The sequence below is a fragment of the Lissotriton helveticus genome, chromosome 1_2 (assembly GCF_964261635.1).
Source record: "Lissotriton helveticus chromosome 1_2, aLisHel1.1, whole genome shotgun sequence".
Classification (NCBI taxonomy): Eukaryota; Metazoa; Chordata; class Amphibia; order Caudata; family Salamandridae; genus Lissotriton; species Lissotriton helveticus.
This window is the reverse complement of record NC_136058.1, coordinates 340,116,086-340,135,462: the sequence shown is the minus strand read 5'-3', so window position 1 is coordinate 340,135,462 and position 19,377 is coordinate 340,116,086. Positions and strand designations below refer to the sequence as shown.

The 19,377-nt window shown below is 35.8% G+C and overlaps 7 non-coding genes across 7 annotated transcripts; all 7 read right to left on the bottom strand.

Annotated features, from left to right (window-relative positions):
• Window positions 1-2,385: 2,385 nt before the first annotated feature.
• On the bottom strand, window positions 2,386-2,457 carry TRNAD-GUC (transfer RNA aspartic acid (anticodon GUC)). Its single transcript has one exon. It is a non-coding gene; the product is annotated as a tRNA-Asp (tRNA).
• A 2,047-nt stretch (window positions 2,458-4,504) lies between these two features.
• On the bottom strand, window positions 4,505-4,576 carry TRNAD-GUC (transfer RNA aspartic acid (anticodon GUC)). Its single transcript has one exon. It is a non-coding gene; the product is annotated as a tRNA-Asp (tRNA).
• Window positions 4,577-5,918: 1,342 nt separating this feature from the next.
• TRNAD-GUC (transfer RNA aspartic acid (anticodon GUC)) lies at window positions 5,919-5,990 on the bottom strand. The gene has a single exon. It is a non-coding gene; the product is annotated as a tRNA-Asp (tRNA).
• A 2,757-nt stretch (window positions 5,991-8,747) lies between these two features.
• TRNAD-GUC (transfer RNA aspartic acid (anticodon GUC)) lies at window positions 8,748-8,819 on the bottom strand. Its single transcript has one exon. It is a non-coding gene; the product is annotated as a tRNA-Asp (tRNA).
• A 1,341-nt stretch (window positions 8,820-10,160) lies between these two features.
• On the bottom strand, window positions 10,161-10,232 carry TRNAD-GUC (transfer RNA aspartic acid (anticodon GUC)). The gene has a single exon. It is a non-coding gene; the product is annotated as a tRNA-Asp (tRNA).
• Window positions 10,233-11,574: 1,342 nt separating this feature from the next.
• TRNAD-GUC (transfer RNA aspartic acid (anticodon GUC)) lies at window positions 11,575-11,646 on the bottom strand. The gene has a single exon. It is a non-coding gene; the product is annotated as a tRNA-Asp (tRNA).
• A 3,467-nt stretch (window positions 11,647-15,113) lies between these two features.
• TRNAD-GUC (transfer RNA aspartic acid (anticodon GUC)) lies at window positions 15,114-15,185 on the bottom strand. The gene has a single exon. It is a non-coding gene; the product is annotated as a tRNA-Asp (tRNA).
• Between the last annotated feature and the right edge of the window lie 4,192 nt (window positions 15,186-19,377).

Sequence of the window (19,377 nt, the reverse complement as noted above, 5' to 3'; positions counted from 1 at the left end):
GGACAGCAGCCTAGGATTCACCACTGCTTCATCTCATTTTCCAAGAGAATGCAGATGTCAAGTGTTTTTGATGGTACGCCTGTGCATATTGAAATATTCAGAGCATATTCTGAATTTCAGTTAACACATCAGTAAGCATTTTGTCCATCTGTGAATTCAACCTTTTTTCTCAATCGGAATAGGCAAGGATAATGACAGATATATTTTACAATGTTAGAAAGTGCATCATTTTATTTAATTGTGTGAATAAAAGGAATTGCCTCCCCGTCGGGGAATTGATCCCCGGTCTCCTGCGTGACAGGCGGGGATACTGACCACTATACTAACGAGGACTTATTGGCATCAGTTAAACAGTGCTCACCTCCTTGGGGTTAAGGCATACCCTCGATCAATTCACAGTATTGTAATAGGCAGATTTGCTGCTTTTGGTTAGGACAAGTAATCTTTTTTCCTAAATATTACAATACAGAAATTCCTAGCCAAAAACAATCAGTTTTATCAAGAAATTATTTCATTGAAATAAATATCTATCTATCGATCTGTCTATCTGGCTATCTTTCTAACTATCAATATATATATTTATATATATCTATATATATATATATATAATCAGCTCACTTTATCATTTGCAGCTTATAACTATTAGCCACCAGGGGTCACTACTAACCAAAAGCAGTCATTCTACTTGTAAATTGTGCCAATCGAGTGGGACAGCAGCCTAGGATTCACCACTGCTTCATCTCATTTTCCAAGAGAATGCAGATGTCAAGTGTTTTTGATGGTACGCCTGTGCATATTGAAATATTCAGAGCATATTCTGAATTTCAGTTAACACATCAGTAAGCATTTTGTCCATCTGTGAATTCAACCTTTTTTCTCAATCGGAATAGGCAAGGATAATGACAGATATATTTTACAATGTTAGAAAGTGCATCATTTTATTTAATTGTGTGAATAAAAGGAATTGCCTCCCCGTCGGGGAATTGATCCCCGGTCTCCTGCGTGACAGGCGGGGATACTGACCACTATACTAACGAGGACTTATTGGCATCAGTTAAACAGTGCTCACCTCCTTGGGGTTAAGGCATACCCTCGATCAATTCACAGTATTGTAATAGGCAAATTTGCTGCTTTTGGTTAGGACAAGTATTCTTTTTTCCTAAATATTACAATACAGAAATTCCTAGCCAAAAACAATCAGTTTTATCAAGAAATTATTTCATTGAAATAAATATCTATCTATCGATCTGTCTATCTGGCTATCTTTCTAACTATCAATATATATATTTATATATATCTATATATATATATATATATATAATCAGCTCACTTTACCATTTGCAGCTTATAACTATTAGCCACCAGGGGTCACTACTAACCAAAAGCAGTCATTCTACTTGTAAATTGTGCCAATCGAGTGGAACAGCAGCCTAGGATTCACCACTGCTTCATCTCATTTTCCAAGAGAATGCAGATGTAAAGTGTTTTTGATGGTACGCCTGTGCATATTGAAATATTCAGAGCATATTCTGAATTTCAGTTAACACATCAGTAAGCATTTTGTCCATCTGTGAATTCAACCTTTTTTCTCAATCGGAATAGGCAAGGATAATGACAGATATATTTTACAATGTTAGAAAGTGCATCATTTTATTTAATTGTGTGAATAAAAGGAATTGCCTCCCCGTCGGGGAATTGAGCCCCGGTCTCCTGCGTGACAGGCGGGGATACTGACCACTATACTAACGAGGACTTATTGGCATCAGTTAAACAGTGCTCACCTCCTTGGGGTTAAGGCATACCCTCGATCAATTCACAGTATTGTAATAGGCAGATTTGCTGCTTTTGGTTAGGACAAGTAATCTTTTTTCCTAAATATTACAATACAGAAATTCTTAGCCAAAAACAATCAGTTTTATCAATAAATTATTTCATTGAAATAAATATCTATCTATCGATCTGTCTATCTGGCTATCTTTCTAACTATCAATATATATATTTATATATATCTATATATATATATATAATCAGCTCACTTTACCATTTGCAGCTTATAACTATTAGCCACCAGGGGTCACTACTAACCAAAAGCAGTCATTCTACTTGTAAATTGTGCCAATCGAGTGGAACAGCAGCCTAGGATTCACCACTGCTTCATCTCATTTTCCAAGAGAATGCAGATGTAAAGTGTTTTTGATGGTACGCCTGTGCATATTGAAATATTCAGAGCATATTCTGAATTTCAGTTAACACATCAGTAAGCATTTTGGCCATCAGTGAATTCAACCATTTTTCTCAATCAGAATAGGCAAGGATAATGACAGATATATTTTACAATGTTAGAAAGTGCATCATTTTATTTAATTGCGTGAATAAAAGAATCGCCTCCCCGTCGGGGAATTGAACCCCGGTCTCCCGCGTGACAGGCGGGGATACTGACCACTATACTAACGAGGACTTATTGGCATCAGTTAAACAGTGCTCACCTCCTTGGGGTTAAGGCATACCCTCGATCAATTCACAGTATTGTAATAGGCAGATTTGCTGCTTTTGGTTAGGACAAGTAATCTTTTTTCCTAAATATTACAATACAGAAATTCTTAGCCAAAAACAATCAGTTTTATCAAGAAATTATTTCATTGAAATAAATATCTATCTATCGATCTGTCTATCTGGCTATCTTTCTAACTATCAATATATATATTTATATATATCTATATATATATATATATAATCAGCTCACTTTATCATTTGCAGCTTATAACTATTAGCCACCAGGGGTCACTACTAACCAAAAGCAGTCATTCTACTTGTAAATTGTGCCAATCGAGTGGGACAGCAGCCTAGGATTCACCACTGCTTCATCTCATTTTCCAAGAGAATGCAGATGTCAAGTGTTTTTGATGGTACGCCTGTGCATATTGAAATATTCAGAGCATATTCTGAATTTCAGTTAACACATCAGTAAGCATTTTGTCCATCTGTGAATTCAACCTTTTTTCTCAATCGGAATAGGCAAGGATAATGACAGATATATTTTACAATGTTAGAAAGTGCATCATTTTATTTAATTGTGTGAATAAAAGGAATTGCCTCCCCGTCGGGGAATTGATCCCCGGTCTCCTGCGTGACAGGCGGGGATACTGACCACTATACTAACGAGGACTTATTGGCATCAGTTAAACAGTGCTCACCTCCTTGGGGTTAAGGCATACCCTCGATCAATTCACAGTATTGTAATAGGCAGATTTGCTGCTTTTGGTTAGGACAAGTAATCTTTTTTCCTAAATATTACAATACAGAAATTCTTAGCCAAAAACAATCAGTTTTATCAAGAAATTATTTCATTGAAATAAATATCTATCTATCGATCTGTCTATCTGGCTATCTTTCTAACTATCAATATATATATTTATATATATCTATATATATATATATAATCAGCTCACTTTACCATTTGCAGCTTATAACTATTAGCCACCAGGGGTCACTACTAACCAAAAGCAGTCATTCTACTTGTAAATTGTGCCAATCGAGTGGAACAGCAGCCTAGGATTCACCACTGCTTCATCTCATTTTCCAAGAGAATGCAGATGTCAAGTGTTTTTGATGGTACGCCTGTGCATATTGAAATATTCAGAGCATATTCTGAATTTCAGTTAACACATCAGTAAGCATTTTGTCCATCTGTGAATTCAACCTTTTTTCTCAATCGGAATAGGCAAGGATAATGACAGATATATTTTACAATGTTAGAAAGTGCATCATTTTATTTAATTGTGTGAATAAAAGGAATTGCCTCCCCGTCGGGGAATTGATCCCCGGTCTCCTGCGTGACAGGCGGGGATACTGACCACTATACTAACGAGTACTTATTGGCATCAGTTAAACAGTGCTCACCTCCTTGGGGTTAAGGCATACCCTCGATCAATTCACAGTATTGTAATAGGCAGATTTGCTGCTTTTGGTTAGGACAAGTAATCTTTTTTCCTAAATATTACAATACAGAAATTCTTAGCCAAAAACAATCAGTTTTATCAAGAAATTATTTCATTGAAATAAATATCTATCTATCGATCTGTCTATCTGGCTATCTTTCTAACTATCAATATATATATTTATATATATCTATATATATATATATAATCAGCTCACTTTACCATTTGCAGCTTATAACTATTAGCCAACAGGGGTCACTACTAAACAAAAGCAGTCATTCTACTTGTAAATTGTGCCAATCGAGTGGAACAGCAGCCTAGGATTCACCACTGCTTCATCTCATTTTCCAAGAGAATGCAGATGTAAAGTGTTTTTGATGGTACGCCTGTGCATATTGAAATATTCAGAGCATATTCTGAATTTCAGTTAACACATCAGTAAGCATTTTGGCCATCAGTGAATTCAACCATTTTTCTCAATCAGAATAGGCAAGGATAATGACAGATATATTTTACAATGTTAGAAAGTGCATCATTTTATTTAATTGCGTGAATAAAAGAATCGCCTCCCCGTCGGGGAATTGAACCCCGGTCTCCCGCGTGACAGGCGGGGATACTGACCACTATACTAACGAGGACTTATTGGCATCAGTTAAACAGTGCTCACCTCCTTGGGGTTAAGGCATACCCTCGATCAATTCACAGTATTGTAATAGGCAGATTTGCTGCTTTTGGTTAGGACAAGTAATCTTTTTTCCTAAATATTACAATACAGAAATTCCTAGCCAAAAACAATCAGTTTTATCAAGAAATTATTTCATTGAAATAAATATCTATCTATCGATCTGTCTATCTGGCTATCTTTCTAACTATCAATATATATATTTATATATATCTATATATATATATATATAATCAGCTCACTTTATCATTTGCAGCTTATAACTATTAGCCACCAGGGGTCACTACTAACCAAAAGCAGTCATTCTACTTGTAAATTGTGCCAATCGAGTGGAACAGCAGCCTAGGATTCACCACTGCTTCATCTCATTTTCCAAGAGAATGCAGATGTAAAGTGTTTTTGATGGTACGCCTGTGCATATTGAAATATTCAGAGCATATTCTGAATTTCAGTTAACACATCAGTAAGCATTTTGTCCATCTGTGAATTCAACCTTTTTTCTCAATCGGAATAGGCAAGGATAATGACAGATATATTTTACAATGTTAGAAAGTGCATCATTTTATTTAATTGTGTGAATAAAAGGAATTGCATCCCCGTCGGGGAATTGATCCCCGGTCTCCTGCGTGACAGGCGGGGATACTGACCACTATACTAACGAGGACTTATTGGCATCAGTTAAACAGTGCTCACCTCCTTGGGGTTAAGGCATACCCTCGATCAATTCACAGTATTGTAATAGGCAGATTTGCTGCTTTTGGTTAGGACAAGTAATCTTTTTTCCTAAATATTACAATACAGAAATTCTTAGCCAAAAACAATCAGTTTTATCAAGAAATTATTTCATTGAAATAAATATCTATCTATCGATCTGTCTATCTGGCTATCTTTCTAACTATCAATATATATATTTATATATATCTATATATATATATATAATCAGCTCACTTTACCATTTGCAGCTTATAACTATTAGCCACCAGGGGTCACTACTAACCAAAAGCAGTCATTCTACTTGTAAATTGTGCCAATCGAGTGGAACAGCAGCCTAGGATTCACCACTGCTTCATCTCATTTTCCAAGAGAATGCAGATGTAAAGTGTTTTTGATGGTACGCCTGTGCATATTGAAATATTCAGAGCATATTCTGAATTTCAGTTAACACATCAGTAAGCATTTTGTCCATCAGTGAATTCAACCTTTTTTCTCAATCGGAATAGGCAAGGATAATGACAGATATATTTTACAATGTTAGAAAGTGCATCATTTTATTTAATTGTGTGAATAAAAGGAATCGCCTCCCCGTCGGGGAATTGAACCCCGGTCTCCCGCGTGACAGGCGGGGATACTGACCACTATACTAACGAGGACTTATTGGCATCAGTTAAACAGTGCTCACCTCCTTGGGGTTAAGGCATACCCTCGATCAATTCACAGTATTGTAATAGGCAGATTTGCTGCTTTTGGTTAGGACAAGTAATCTTTTTTCCTAAATATTACAATACAGAAATTCCTAGCCAAAAACAATCAGTTTTATCAAGAAATTATTTCATTGAAATAAATATCTATCTATCGATCTGTCTATCTGGCTATCTTTCTAACTATCAATATATATATTTATATATATATATATATATATAATCAGCTCACTTTATCATTTGCAGCTTATAACTATTAGCCACCAGGGGTCACTACTAACCAAAAGCAGTCATTCTACTTGTAAATTGTGCCAATCGAGTGGGACAGCAGCCTAGGATTCACCACTGCTTCATCTCATTTTCCAAGAGAATGCAGATGTCAAGTGTTTTTGATGGTACGCCTGTGCATATTGAAATATTCAGAGCATATTCTGAATTTCAGTTAACACATCAGTAAGCATTTTGTCCATCTGTGAATTCAACCTTTTTTCTCAATCGGAATAGGCAAGGATAATGACAGATATATTTTACAATGTTAGAAAGTGCATCATTTTATTTAATTGTGTGAATAAAAGGAATTGCCTCCCCGTCGGGGAATTGATCCCCGGTCTCCTGCGTGACAGGCGGGGATACTGACCACTATACTAACGAGGACTTATTGGCATCAGTTAAACAGTGCTCACCTCCTTGGGGTTAAGGCATACCCTCGATCAATTCACAGTATTGTAATAGGCAGATTTGCTGCTTTTGGTTAGGACAAGTAATCTTTTTTCCTAAATATTACAATACAGAAATTCCTAGCCAAAAACAATCAGTTTTATCAAGAAATTATTTCATTGAAATAAATATCTATCTATCGATCTGTCTATCTGGCTATCTTTCTAACTATCAATATATATATTTATATATATCTATATATATATATATATAATCAGCTCACTTTATCATTTGCAGCTTATAACTATTAGCCACCAGGGGTCACTACTAACCAAAAGCAGTCATTCTACTTGTAAATTGTGCCAATCGAGTGGGACAGCAGCCTAGGATTCACCACTGCTTCATCTCATTTTCCAAGAGAATGCAGATGTCAAGTGTTTTTGATGGTACGCCTGTGCATATTGAAATATTCAGAGCATATTCTGAATTTCAGTTAACACATCAGTAAGCATTTTGTCCATCTGTGAATTCAACCTTTTTTCTCAATCGGAATAGGCAAGGATAATGACAGATATATTTTACAATGTTAGAAAGTGCATCATTTTATTTAATTGTGTGAATAAAAGGAATTGCCTCCCCGTCGGGGAATTGATCCCCGGTCTCCTGCGTGACAGGCGGGGATACTGACCACTATACTAACGAGGACTTATTGGCATCAGTTAAACAGTGCTCACCTCCTTGGGGTTAAGGCATACCCTCGATCAATTCACAGTATTGTAATAGGCAAATTTGCTGCTTTTGGTTAGGACAAGTAATCTTTTTTCCTAAATATTACAATACAGAAATTCCTAGCCAAAAACAATCAGTTTTATCAAGAAATTATTTCATTGAAATAAATATCTATCTATCGATCTGTCTATCTGGCTATCTTTCTAACTATCAATATATATATTTATATATATCTATATATATATATATATATATATAATCAGCTCACTTTATCATTTGCAGCTTATAACTATTAGCCACCAGGGGTCACTACTAACCAAAAGCAGTCATTCTACTTGTAAATTGTGCCAATCGAGTGGAACAGCAGCCTAGGATTCACCACTGCTTCATCTCATTTTCCAAGAGAATGCAGATGTAAAGTGTTTTTGATGGTACGCCTGTGCATATTGAAATATTCAGAGCATATTCTGAATTTCAGTTAACACATCAGTAAGCATTTTGTCCATCTGTGAATTCAACCTTTTTTCTCAATCGGAATAGGCCAGGATAATGACAGATATATTTTACAATGTTAGAAAGTGCATCATTTTATTTAATTGTGTGAATAAAAGGAATTGCCTCCCCGTCGGGGAATTGAGCCCCGGTCTCCTGCGTGACAGGCGGGGATACTGACCACTATACTAACGAGGACTTATTGGCATCAGTTAAACAGTGCTCACCTCCTTGGGGTTAAGGCATACCCTCGATCAATTCACAGTATTGTAATAGGCAGATTTGCTGCTTTTGGTTAGGACAAGTAATCTTTTTTCCTAAATATTACAATACAGAAATTCTTAGCCAAAAACAATCAGTTTTATCAATAAATTATTTCATTGAAATAAATATCTATCTATCGATCTGTCTATCTGGCTATCTTTCTAACTATCAATATATATATTTATATATATCTATATATATATATATAATCAGCTCACTTTACCATTTGCAGCTTATAACTATTAGCCACCAGGGGTCACTACTAACCAAAAGCAGTCATTCTACTTGTAAATTGTGCCAATCGAGTGGAACAGCAGCCTAGGATTCACCACTGCTTCATCTCATTTTCCAAGAGAATGCAGATGTAAAGTGTTTTTGATGGTACGCCTGTGCATATTGAAATATTCAGAGCATATTCTGAATTTCAGTTAACACATCAGTAAGCATTTTGGCCATCAGTGAATTCAACCATTTTTCTCAATCAGAATAGGCAAGGATAATGACAGATATATTTTACAATGTTAGAAAGTGCATCATTTTATTTAATTGCGTGAATAAAAGAATCGCCTCCCCGTCGGGGAATTGAACCCCGGTCTCCCGCGTGACAGGCGGGGATACTGACCACTATACTAACGAGGACTTATTGGCATCAGTTAAACAGTGCTCACCTCCTTGGGGTTAAGGCATACCCTCGATCAATTCACAGTATTGTAATAGGCAGATTTGCTGCTTTTGGTTAGGACAAGTAATCTTTTTTCCTAAATATTACAATACAGAAATTCTTAGCCAAAAACAATCAGTTTTATCAAGAAATTATTTCATTGAAATAAATATCTATCTATCGATCTGTCTATCTGGCTATCTTTCTAACTATCAATATATATATTTATATATATCTATATATATATATATATAATCAGCTCACTTTATCATTTGCAGCTTATAACTATTAGCCACCAGGGGTCACTACTAACCAAAAGCAGTCATTCTACTTGTAAATTGTGCCAATCGAGTGGGACAGCAGCCTAGGATTCACCACTGCTTCATCTCATTTTCCAAGAGAATGCAGATGTCAAGTGTTTTTGATGGTACGCCTGTGCATATTGAAATATTCAGAGCATATTCTGAATTTCAGTTAACACATCAGTAAGCATTTTGTCCATCTGTGAATTCAACCTTTTTTCTCAATCGGAATAGGCAAGGATAATGACAGATATATTTTACAATGTTAGAAAGTGCATCATTTTATTTAATTGTGTGAATAAAAGGAATTGCCTCCCCGTCGGGGAATTGATCCCCGGTCTCCTGCGTGACAGGCGGGGATACTGACCACTATACTAACGAGGACTTATTGGCATCAGTTAAACAGTGCTCACCTCCTTGGGGTTAAGGCATACCCTCGATCAATTCACAGTATTGTAATAGGCAGATTTGCTGCTTTTGGTTAGGACAAGTAATCTTTTTTCCTAAATATTACAATACAGAAATTCTTAGCCAAAAACAATCAGTTTTATCAAGAAATTATTTCATTGAAATAAATATCTATCTATCGATCTGTCTATCTGGCTATCTTTCTAACTATCAATATATATATTTATATATATCTATATATATATATATAATCAGCTCACTTTACCATTTGCAGCTTATAACTATTAGCCAACAGGGGTCACTACTAAACAAAAGCAGTCATTCTACTTGTAAATTGTGCCAATCGAGTGGAACAGCAGCCTAGGATTCACCACTGCTTCATCTCATTTTCCAAGAGAATGCAGATGTAAAGTGTTTTTGATGGTACGCCTGTGCATATTGAAATATTCAGAGCATATTCTGAATTTCAGTTAACACATCAGTAAGCATTTTGGCCATCAGTGAATTCAACCATTTTTCTCAATCAGAATAGGCAAGGATAATGACAGATATATTTTACAATGTTAGAAAGTGCATCATTTTATTTAATTGCGTGAATAAAAGAATCGCCTCCCCGTCGGGGAATTGAACCCCGGTCTCCCGCGTGACAGGCGGGGATACTGACCACTATACTAACGAGGACTTATTGGCATCAGTTAAACAGTGCTCACCTCCTTGGGGTTAAGGCATACCCTCGATCAATTCACAGTATTGTAATAGGCAGATTTGCTGCTTTTGGTTAGGACAAGTAATCTTTTTTCCTAAATATTACAATACAGAAATTCCTAGCCAAAAACAATCAGTTTTATCAAGAAATTATTTCATTGAAATAAATATCTATCTATCGATCTGTCTATCTGGCTATCTTTCTAACTATCAATATATATATTTATATATATCTATATATATATATATATAATCAGCTCACTTTATCATTTGCAGCTTATAACTATTAGCCACCAGGGGTCACTACTAACCAAAAGCAGTCATTCTACTTGTAAATTGTGCCAATCGAGTGGAACAGCAGCCTAGGATTCACCACTGCTTCATCTCATTTTCCAAGAGAATGCAGATGTAAAGTGTTTTTGATGGTACGCCTGTGCATATTGAAATATTCAGAGCATATTCTGAATTTCAGTTAACACATCAGTAAGCATTTTGTCCATCTGTGAATTCAACCTTTTTTCTCAATCGGAATAGGCAAGGATAATGACAGATATATTTTACAATGTTAGAAAGTGCATCATTTTATTTAATTGTGTGAATAAAAGGAATTGCATCCCCGTCGGGGAATTGATCCCCGGTCTCCTGCGTGACAGGCGGGGATACTGACCACTATACTAACGAGGACTTATTGGCATCAGTTAAACAGTGCTCACCTCCTTGGGGTTAAGGCATACCCTCGATCAATTCACAGTATTGTAATAGGCAGATTTGCTGCTTTTGGTTAGGACAAGTAATCTTTTTTCCTAAATATTACAATACAGAAATTCTTAGCCAAAAACAATCAGTTTTATCAAGAAATTATTTCATTGAAATAAATATCTATCTATCGATCTGTCTATCTGGCTATCTTTCTAACTATCAATATATATATTTATATATATCTATATATATATATATAATCAGCTCACTTTACCATTTGCAGCTTATAACTATTAGCCACCAGGGGTCACTACTAACCAAAAGCAGTCATTCTACTTGTAAATTGTGCCAATCGAGTGGAACAGCAGCCTAGGATTCACCACTGCTTCATCTCATTTTCCAAGAGAATGCAGATGTAAAGTGTTTTTGATGGTACGCCTGTGCATATTGAAATATTCAGAGCATATTCTGAATTTCAGTTAACACATCAGTAAGCATTTTGTCCATCAGTGAATTCAACCTTTTTTCTCAATCGGAATAGGCAAGGATAATGACAGATATATTTTACAATGTTAGAAAGTGCATCATTTTATTTAATTGTGTGAATAAAAGGAATCGCCTCCCCGTCGGGGAATTGAACCCCGGTCTCCCGCGTGACAGGCGGGGATACTGACCACTATACTAACGAGGACTTATTGGCATCAGTTAAACAGTGCTCACCTCCTTGGGGTTAAGGCATACCCTCGATCAATTCACAGTATTGTAATAGGCAGATTTGCTGCTTTTGGTTAGGACAAGTAATCTTTTTTCCTAAATATTACAATACAGAAATTCCTAGCCAAAAACAATCAGTTTTATCAAGAAATTATTTCATTGAAATAAATATCTATCTATCGATCTGTCTATCTGGCTATCTTTCTAACTATCAATATATATATTTATATATATATATATATATATAATCAGCTCACTTTATCATTTGCAGCTTATAACTATTAGCCACCAGGGGTCACTACTAACCAAAAGCAGTCATTCTACTTGTAAATTGTGCCAATCGAGTGGGACAGCAGCCTAGGATTCACCACTGCTTCATCTCATTTTCCAAGAGAATGCAGATGTCAAGTGTTTTTGATGGTACGCCTGTGCATATTGAAATATTCAGAGCATATTCTGAATTTCAGTTAACACATCAGTAAGCATTTTGTCCATCTGTGAATTCAACCTTTTTTCTCAATCGGAATAGGCAAGGATAATGACAGATATATTTTACAATGTTAGAAAGTGCATCATTTTATTTAATTGTGTGAATAAAAGGAATTGCCTCCCCGTCGGGGAATTGATCCCCGGTCTCCTGCGTGACAGGCGGGGATACTGACCACTATACTAACGAGGACTTATTGGCATCAGTTAAACAGTGCTCACCTCCTTGGGGTTAAGGCATACCCTCGATCAATTCACAGTATTGTAATAGGCAGATTTGCTGCTTTTGGTTAGGACAAGTAATCTTTTTTCCTAAATATTACAATACAGAAATTCTTAGCCAAAAACAATCAGTTTTATCAAGAAATTATTTCATTGAAATAAATATCTATCTATCGATCTGTCTATCTGGCTATCTTTCTAACTATCAATATATATATTTATATATATCTATATATATATATATATATAATCAGCTCACTTTATCATTTGCAGCTTATAACTATTAGCCACCAGGGGTCACTACTAACCAAAAGCAGTCATTCTACTTGTAAATTGTGCCAATCGAGTGGGACAGCAGCCTAGGATTCACCACTGCTTCATCTCATTTTCCAAGAGAATGCAGATGTCAAGTGTTTTTGATGGTACGCCTGTGCATATTGAAATATTCAGAGCATATTCTGAATTTCAGTTAACACATCAGTAAGCATTTTGTCCATCTGTGAATTCAACCTTTTTTCTCAATCGGAATAGGCAAGGATAATGACAGATATATTTTACAATGTTAGAAAGTGCATCATTTTATTTAATTGTGTGAATAAAAGGAATTGCCTCCCCGTCGGGGAATTGATCCCCGGTCTCCTGCGTGACAGGCGGGGATACTGACCACTATACTAACGAGGACTTATTGGCATCAGTTAAACAGTGCTCACCTCCTTGGGGTTAAGGCATACCCTCGATCAATTCACAGTATTGTAATAGGCAGATTTGCTGCTTTTGGTTAGGACAAGTAATCTTTTTTCCTAAATATTACAATACAGAAATTCCTAGCCAAAAACAATCAGTTTTATCAAGAAATTATTTCATTGAAATAAATATCTATCTATCGATCTGTCTATCTGGCTATCTTTCTAACTATCAATATATATATTTATATATATCTATATATATATATATATAATCAGCTCACTTTATCATTTGCAGCTTATAACTATTAGCCACCAGGGGTCACTACTAACCAAAAGCAGTCATTCTACTTGTAAATTGTGCCAATCGAGTGGGACAGCAGCCTAGGATTCACCACTGCTTCATCTCATTTTCCAAGAGAATGCAGATGTCAAGTGTTTTTGATGGTACGCCTGTGCATATTGAAATATTCAGAGCATATTCTGAATTTCAGTTAACACATCAGTAAGCATTTTGTCCATCTGTGAATTCAACCTTTTTTCTCAATCGGAATAGGCAAGGATAATGACAGATATATTTTACAATGTTAGAAAGTGCATCATTTTATTTAATTGTGTGAATAAAAGGAATTGCCTCCCCGTCGGGGAATTGATCCCCGGTCTCCTGCGTGACAGGCGGGGATACTGACCACTATACTAACGAGGACTTATTGGCATCAGTTAAACAGTGCTCACCTCCTTGGGGTTAAGGCATACCCTCGATCAATTCACAGTATTGTAATAGGCAAATTTGCTGCTTTTGGTTAGGACAAGTAATCTTTTTTCCTAAATATTACAATACAGAAATTCCTAGCCAAAAACAATCAGTTTTATCAAGAAATTATTTCATTGAAATAAATATCTATCTATCGATCTGTCTATCTGGCTATCTTTCTAACTATCAATATATATATTTATATATATCTATATATATATATATATATATATAATCAGCTCACTTTATCATTTGCAGCTTATAACTATTAGCCACCAGGGGTCACTACTAACCAAAAGCAGTCATTCTACTTGTAAATTGTGCCAATCGAGTGGAACAGCAGCCTAGGATTCACCACTGCTTCATCTCATTTTCCAAGAGAATGCAGATGTAAAGTGTTTTTGATGGTACGCCTGTGCATATTGAAATATTCAGAGCATATTCTGAATTTCAGTTAACACATCAGTAAGCATTTTGTCCATCTGTGAATTCAACCTTTTTTCTCAATCGGAATAGGCCAGGATAATGACAGATATATTTTACAATGTTAGAAAGTGCATCATTTTATTTAATTGTGTGAATAAAAGGAATTGCCTCCCCGTCGGGGAATTGAGCCCCGGTCTCCTGCGTGACAGGCGGGGATACTGACCACTATACTAACGAGGACTTATTGGCATCAGTTAAACAGTGCTCACCTCCTTGGGGTTAAGGCATACCCTCGATCAATTCACAGTATTGTAATAGGCAGATTTGCTGCTTTTGGTTAGGACAAGTAATCTTTTTTCCTAAATATTACAATACAGAAATTCTTAGCCAAAAACAATCAGTTTTATCAATAAATTATTTCATTGAAATAAATATCTATCTATCGATCTGTCTATCTGGCTATCTTTCTAACTATCAATATATATATTTATATATATCTATATATATATATATAATCAGCTCACTTTACCATTTGCAGCTTATAACTATTAGCCACCAGGGGTCACTACTAACCAAAAGCAGTCATTCTACTTGTAAATTGTGCCAATCGAGTGGAACAGCAGCCTAGGATTCACCACTGCTTCATCTCATTTTCCAAGAGAATGCAGATGTAAAGTGTTTTTGATGGTACGCCTGTGCATATTGAAATATTCAGAGCATATTCTGAATTTCAGTTAACACATCAGTAAGCATTTTGGCCATCAGTGAATTCAACCATTTTTCTCAATCAGAATAGGCAAGGATAATGACAGATATATTTTACAATGTTAGAAAGTGCATCATTTTATTTAATTGCGTGAATAAAAGAATCGCCTCCCCGTCGGGGAATTGAACCCCGGTCTCCCGCGTGACAGGCGGGGATACTGACCACTATACTAACGAGGACTTATTGGCATCAGTTAAACAGTGCTCACCTCCTTGGGGTTAAGGCATACCCTCGATCAATTCACAGTATTGTAATAGGCAGATTTGCTGCTTTTGGTTAGGACAAGTAATCTTTTTTCCTAAATATTACAATACAGAAATTCTTAGCCAAAAACAATCAGTTTTATCAAGAAATTATTTCATTGAAATAAATATCTATCTATCGATCTGTCTATCTGGCTATCTTTCTAACTATCAATATATATATTTATATATATCTATATATATATATATATAATCAGCTCACTTTATCATTTGCAGCTTATAACTATTAGCCACCAGGGGTCACTACTAACCAAAAGCAGTCATTCTACTTGTAAATTGTGCCAATCGAGTGGGACAGCAGCCTAGGATTCACCACTGCTTCATCTCATTTTCCAAGAGAATGCAGATGTCAAGTGTTTTTGATGGTACGCCTGTGCATATTGAAATATTCAGAGCATATTCTGAATTTCAGTTAACACATCAGTAAGCATTTTGTCCATCTGTGAATTCAACCTTTTTTCTCAATCGGAATAGGCAAGGATAATGACAGATATATTTTACAATGTTAGAAAGTGCATCATTTTATTTAATTGTGTGAATAAAAGGAATTGCCTCCCCGTCGGGGAATTGATCCCCGGTCTCCTGCGTGACAGGCGGGGATACTGACCACTATACTAACGAGGACTTATTGGCATCAGTTAAACAGTGCTCACCTCCTTGGGGTTAAGGCATACCCTCGATCAATTCACAGTATTGTAATAGGCAGATTTGCTGCTTTTGGTTAGGACAAGTAATCTTTTTTCCTAAATATTACAATACAGAAATTCCTAGCCAAAAACAATCAGTTTTATCAAGAAATTATTTCATTGAAATAAATATCTATCTATCGATCTGTCTATCTGGCTATCTTTCTAACTATCAATATATATATTTATATATATCTATATATATATATATATAATCAGCTCACTTTATCATTTGCAGCTTATAACTATTAGCCACCAGGGGTCACTACTAACCAAAAGCAGTCATTCTACTTGTAAATTGTGCCAATCGAGTGGGACAGCAGCCTAGGATTCACCACTGCTTCATCTCATTTTCCAAGAGAATGCAGATGTCAAGTGTTTTTGATGGTACGCCTGTGCATATTGAAATATTCAGAGCATATTCTGAATTTCAGTTAACACATCAGTAAGCATTTTGTCCATCTGTGAATTCAACCTTTTTTCTCAATCGGAATAGGCAAGGATAATGACAGATATATTTTACAATGTTAGAAAGTGCATCATTTTATTTAATTGTGTGAATAAAAGGAATTGCCTCCCCGTCGGGGAATTGATCCCCGGTCTCCTGCGTGACAGGCGGGGATACTGACCACTATACTAACGAGGACTTATTGGCATCAGTTAAACAGTGCTCACCTCCTTGGGGTTAAGGCATACCCTCGATCAATTCACAGTATTGTAATAGGCAGATTTGCTGCTTTTGGTTAGGACAAGTAATCTTTTTTCCTAAATATTACAATACAGAAATTCTTAGCCAAAAACAATCAGTTTTATCAAGAAATTATTTCATTGAAATAAATATCTATCTATCGATCTGTCTATCTGGCTATCTTTCTAACTATCAATATATATATTTATATATATCTATATATATATATATATAATCAGCTCACTTTATCATTTGCAGCTTATAACTATTAGCCACCAGGGGTCACTACTAACCAAAAGCAGTCATTCTACTTGTAAATTGTGCCAATCGAGTGGGACAGCAGCCTAGGATTCACCACTGCTTCATCTCATTTTCCAAGAGAATGCAGATGTCAAGTGTTTTTGATGGTACGCCTGTGCATATTGAAATATTCAGAGCATATTCTGAATTTCAGTTAACACATCAGTAAGCATTTTGTCCATCTGTGAATTCAACCTTTTTTCTCAATCGGAATAGGCAAGGATAATGACAGATATATTTTACAATGTTAGAAAGTGCATCATTTTATTTAATTGTGTGAATAAAAGGAATTGCCTCCACGTCGGGGAATTGATCCCCGGTCTCCTGCGTGACAGGCGGGGATACTGACCAATATACTAACGAGGACTTATCGGCATCAGTTAAACAGTGCTCACCTCCTTGGGGTTAAGGCATACCCTCGATCAATTCACAGTATTGTAATAGGCAGATTTGCTGCTTTTGGTTAGGACAAGTAATCTTTTTTCCTAAATATTACAATACAGAAATTCTTAGCCAAAAACAATCAGTTTTATCAAGAAATTATTTCATTGAAATAAATATCTATCTATCGATCTGTCTATCTGGCTATCTTTCTAACTATCAATATATATATTTATATATATCTATATATATATATATAATCAGCTCACTTTACCATTTGCAGCTTATAACTATTAGCCACCAGGGGTCACTACTAACCAAAAGCAGTCATTCTACTTGTAAATTGTGCCAATCGAGTGGAACAGCAGCCTAGGATTCACCACTGCTTCATCTCATTTTCCAAGAGAATGCAGATGTCAAGTGTTTTTGATGGTACGCCTGTGCATATTGAAATATTCAGAGCATATTCTGAATTTCAGTTAACACATCAGTAAGCATTTTGTCCATCTGTGAATTCAACCTTTTTTCTCAATCGGAATAGGCAAGGATAATGACAGATATATTTTACAATGTTAGAAAGTGCATCATTTTATTTAATTGTGTGAATAAAAGGAATTGCCTCCCCGTCGGGGAATTGATCCCCGGTCTCCTGCGTGACAGGCGGGGATACTGACCACTATACTAACGAGGACTTATTGGCATCAGTTAAACAGTGCTCACCTCCTTGGGGTTAAGGCATACCCTCGATCAATTCACAGTATTGTAATAGGCAGATTTGCTGCTTTTGGTTAGGACAAGTAATCTTTTTTCCTAAATATTACAATACAGAAATTCTTAGCCAAAAACAATCAGTTTTATCAAGAAATTATTTCATTGAAATAAATATCTATCTATCGATCTGTCTATCTGGCTATCTTTCTAACTATCAATATATATATTTATATATATCTATATATATATATATAATCAGCTCACTTTACCATTTGCAGCTTATAACTATTAGCCACCAGGGGTCACTACTAACCAAAAGCAGTCATTCTACTTGTAAATTGTGCCAATCGAGTGGAACAGCAGCCTAGGATTCACCACTGCTTCATCTCATTTTCCAAGAGAATGCAGATGTCAAGTGTTTTTGATGGTACGCCTGTGCATATTGAAATATTCAGAGCATATTCTGAATTTCAGTTAACACATCAGTAAGCATTTTGTCCATCTGTGAATTCAACCTTTTTTCTCAATCGGAATAGGCAAGGATAATGACAGATATATTTTACAATGTTAGAAAGTGCATCATTTTATTTAATTGTGTGAATAAAAGGAATTGCCTCCCCGTCGGGGAATTGATCCCCGGTCTCCTGCGTGACAGGCGGGGATACTGACCACTATACTAACGAGGACTTATTGGCATCAGTTAAACAGTGCTCACCTCCTTGGGGTTAAGGCATACCCTCGATCAATTCACAGTATTGTAATAGGCAGATTTGCTGCTTTTGGTTAGGACAAGTAATCTTTTTTCCTAAATATTACAATACAGAAATTCCTAGCCAAAAACAATCAGTTTTATCAAGAAATTATTTCATTGAAATAAATATCTATCTATCGATCTGTCTATCTGGCTATCTTTCTAACTATCAATATATATATTTATATATATCTATATATATATATATATAATCAGCTCACTTTATCATTTGCAGCTTATAACTATTAGCCACCAGGGGTCACTACTAACCAAAAGCAGTCATTCTACTTGTAAATTGTGCCAATCGAGTGGAACAGCAGCCTAGGATTCACCACTGCTTCATCTCATTTTCCAAGAGAATGCAGATGTAAAGTGTTTTTGATGGTACGCCTGTGCATATTGAAATATTCAGAGCATAGTCTGAATTTCAGTTAACACATCAGTAAGCATTTTGTCCATCTGTGAATTCAACCTTTTTTCTCAATCGGAATAGGCAAGGATAATGACAGATATATTTTACAATGTTAGAAAGTGCATCATTTTATTTAATTGTGTGAATAAAAGGAATTGCCTCCCCGTCGGGGAATTGAT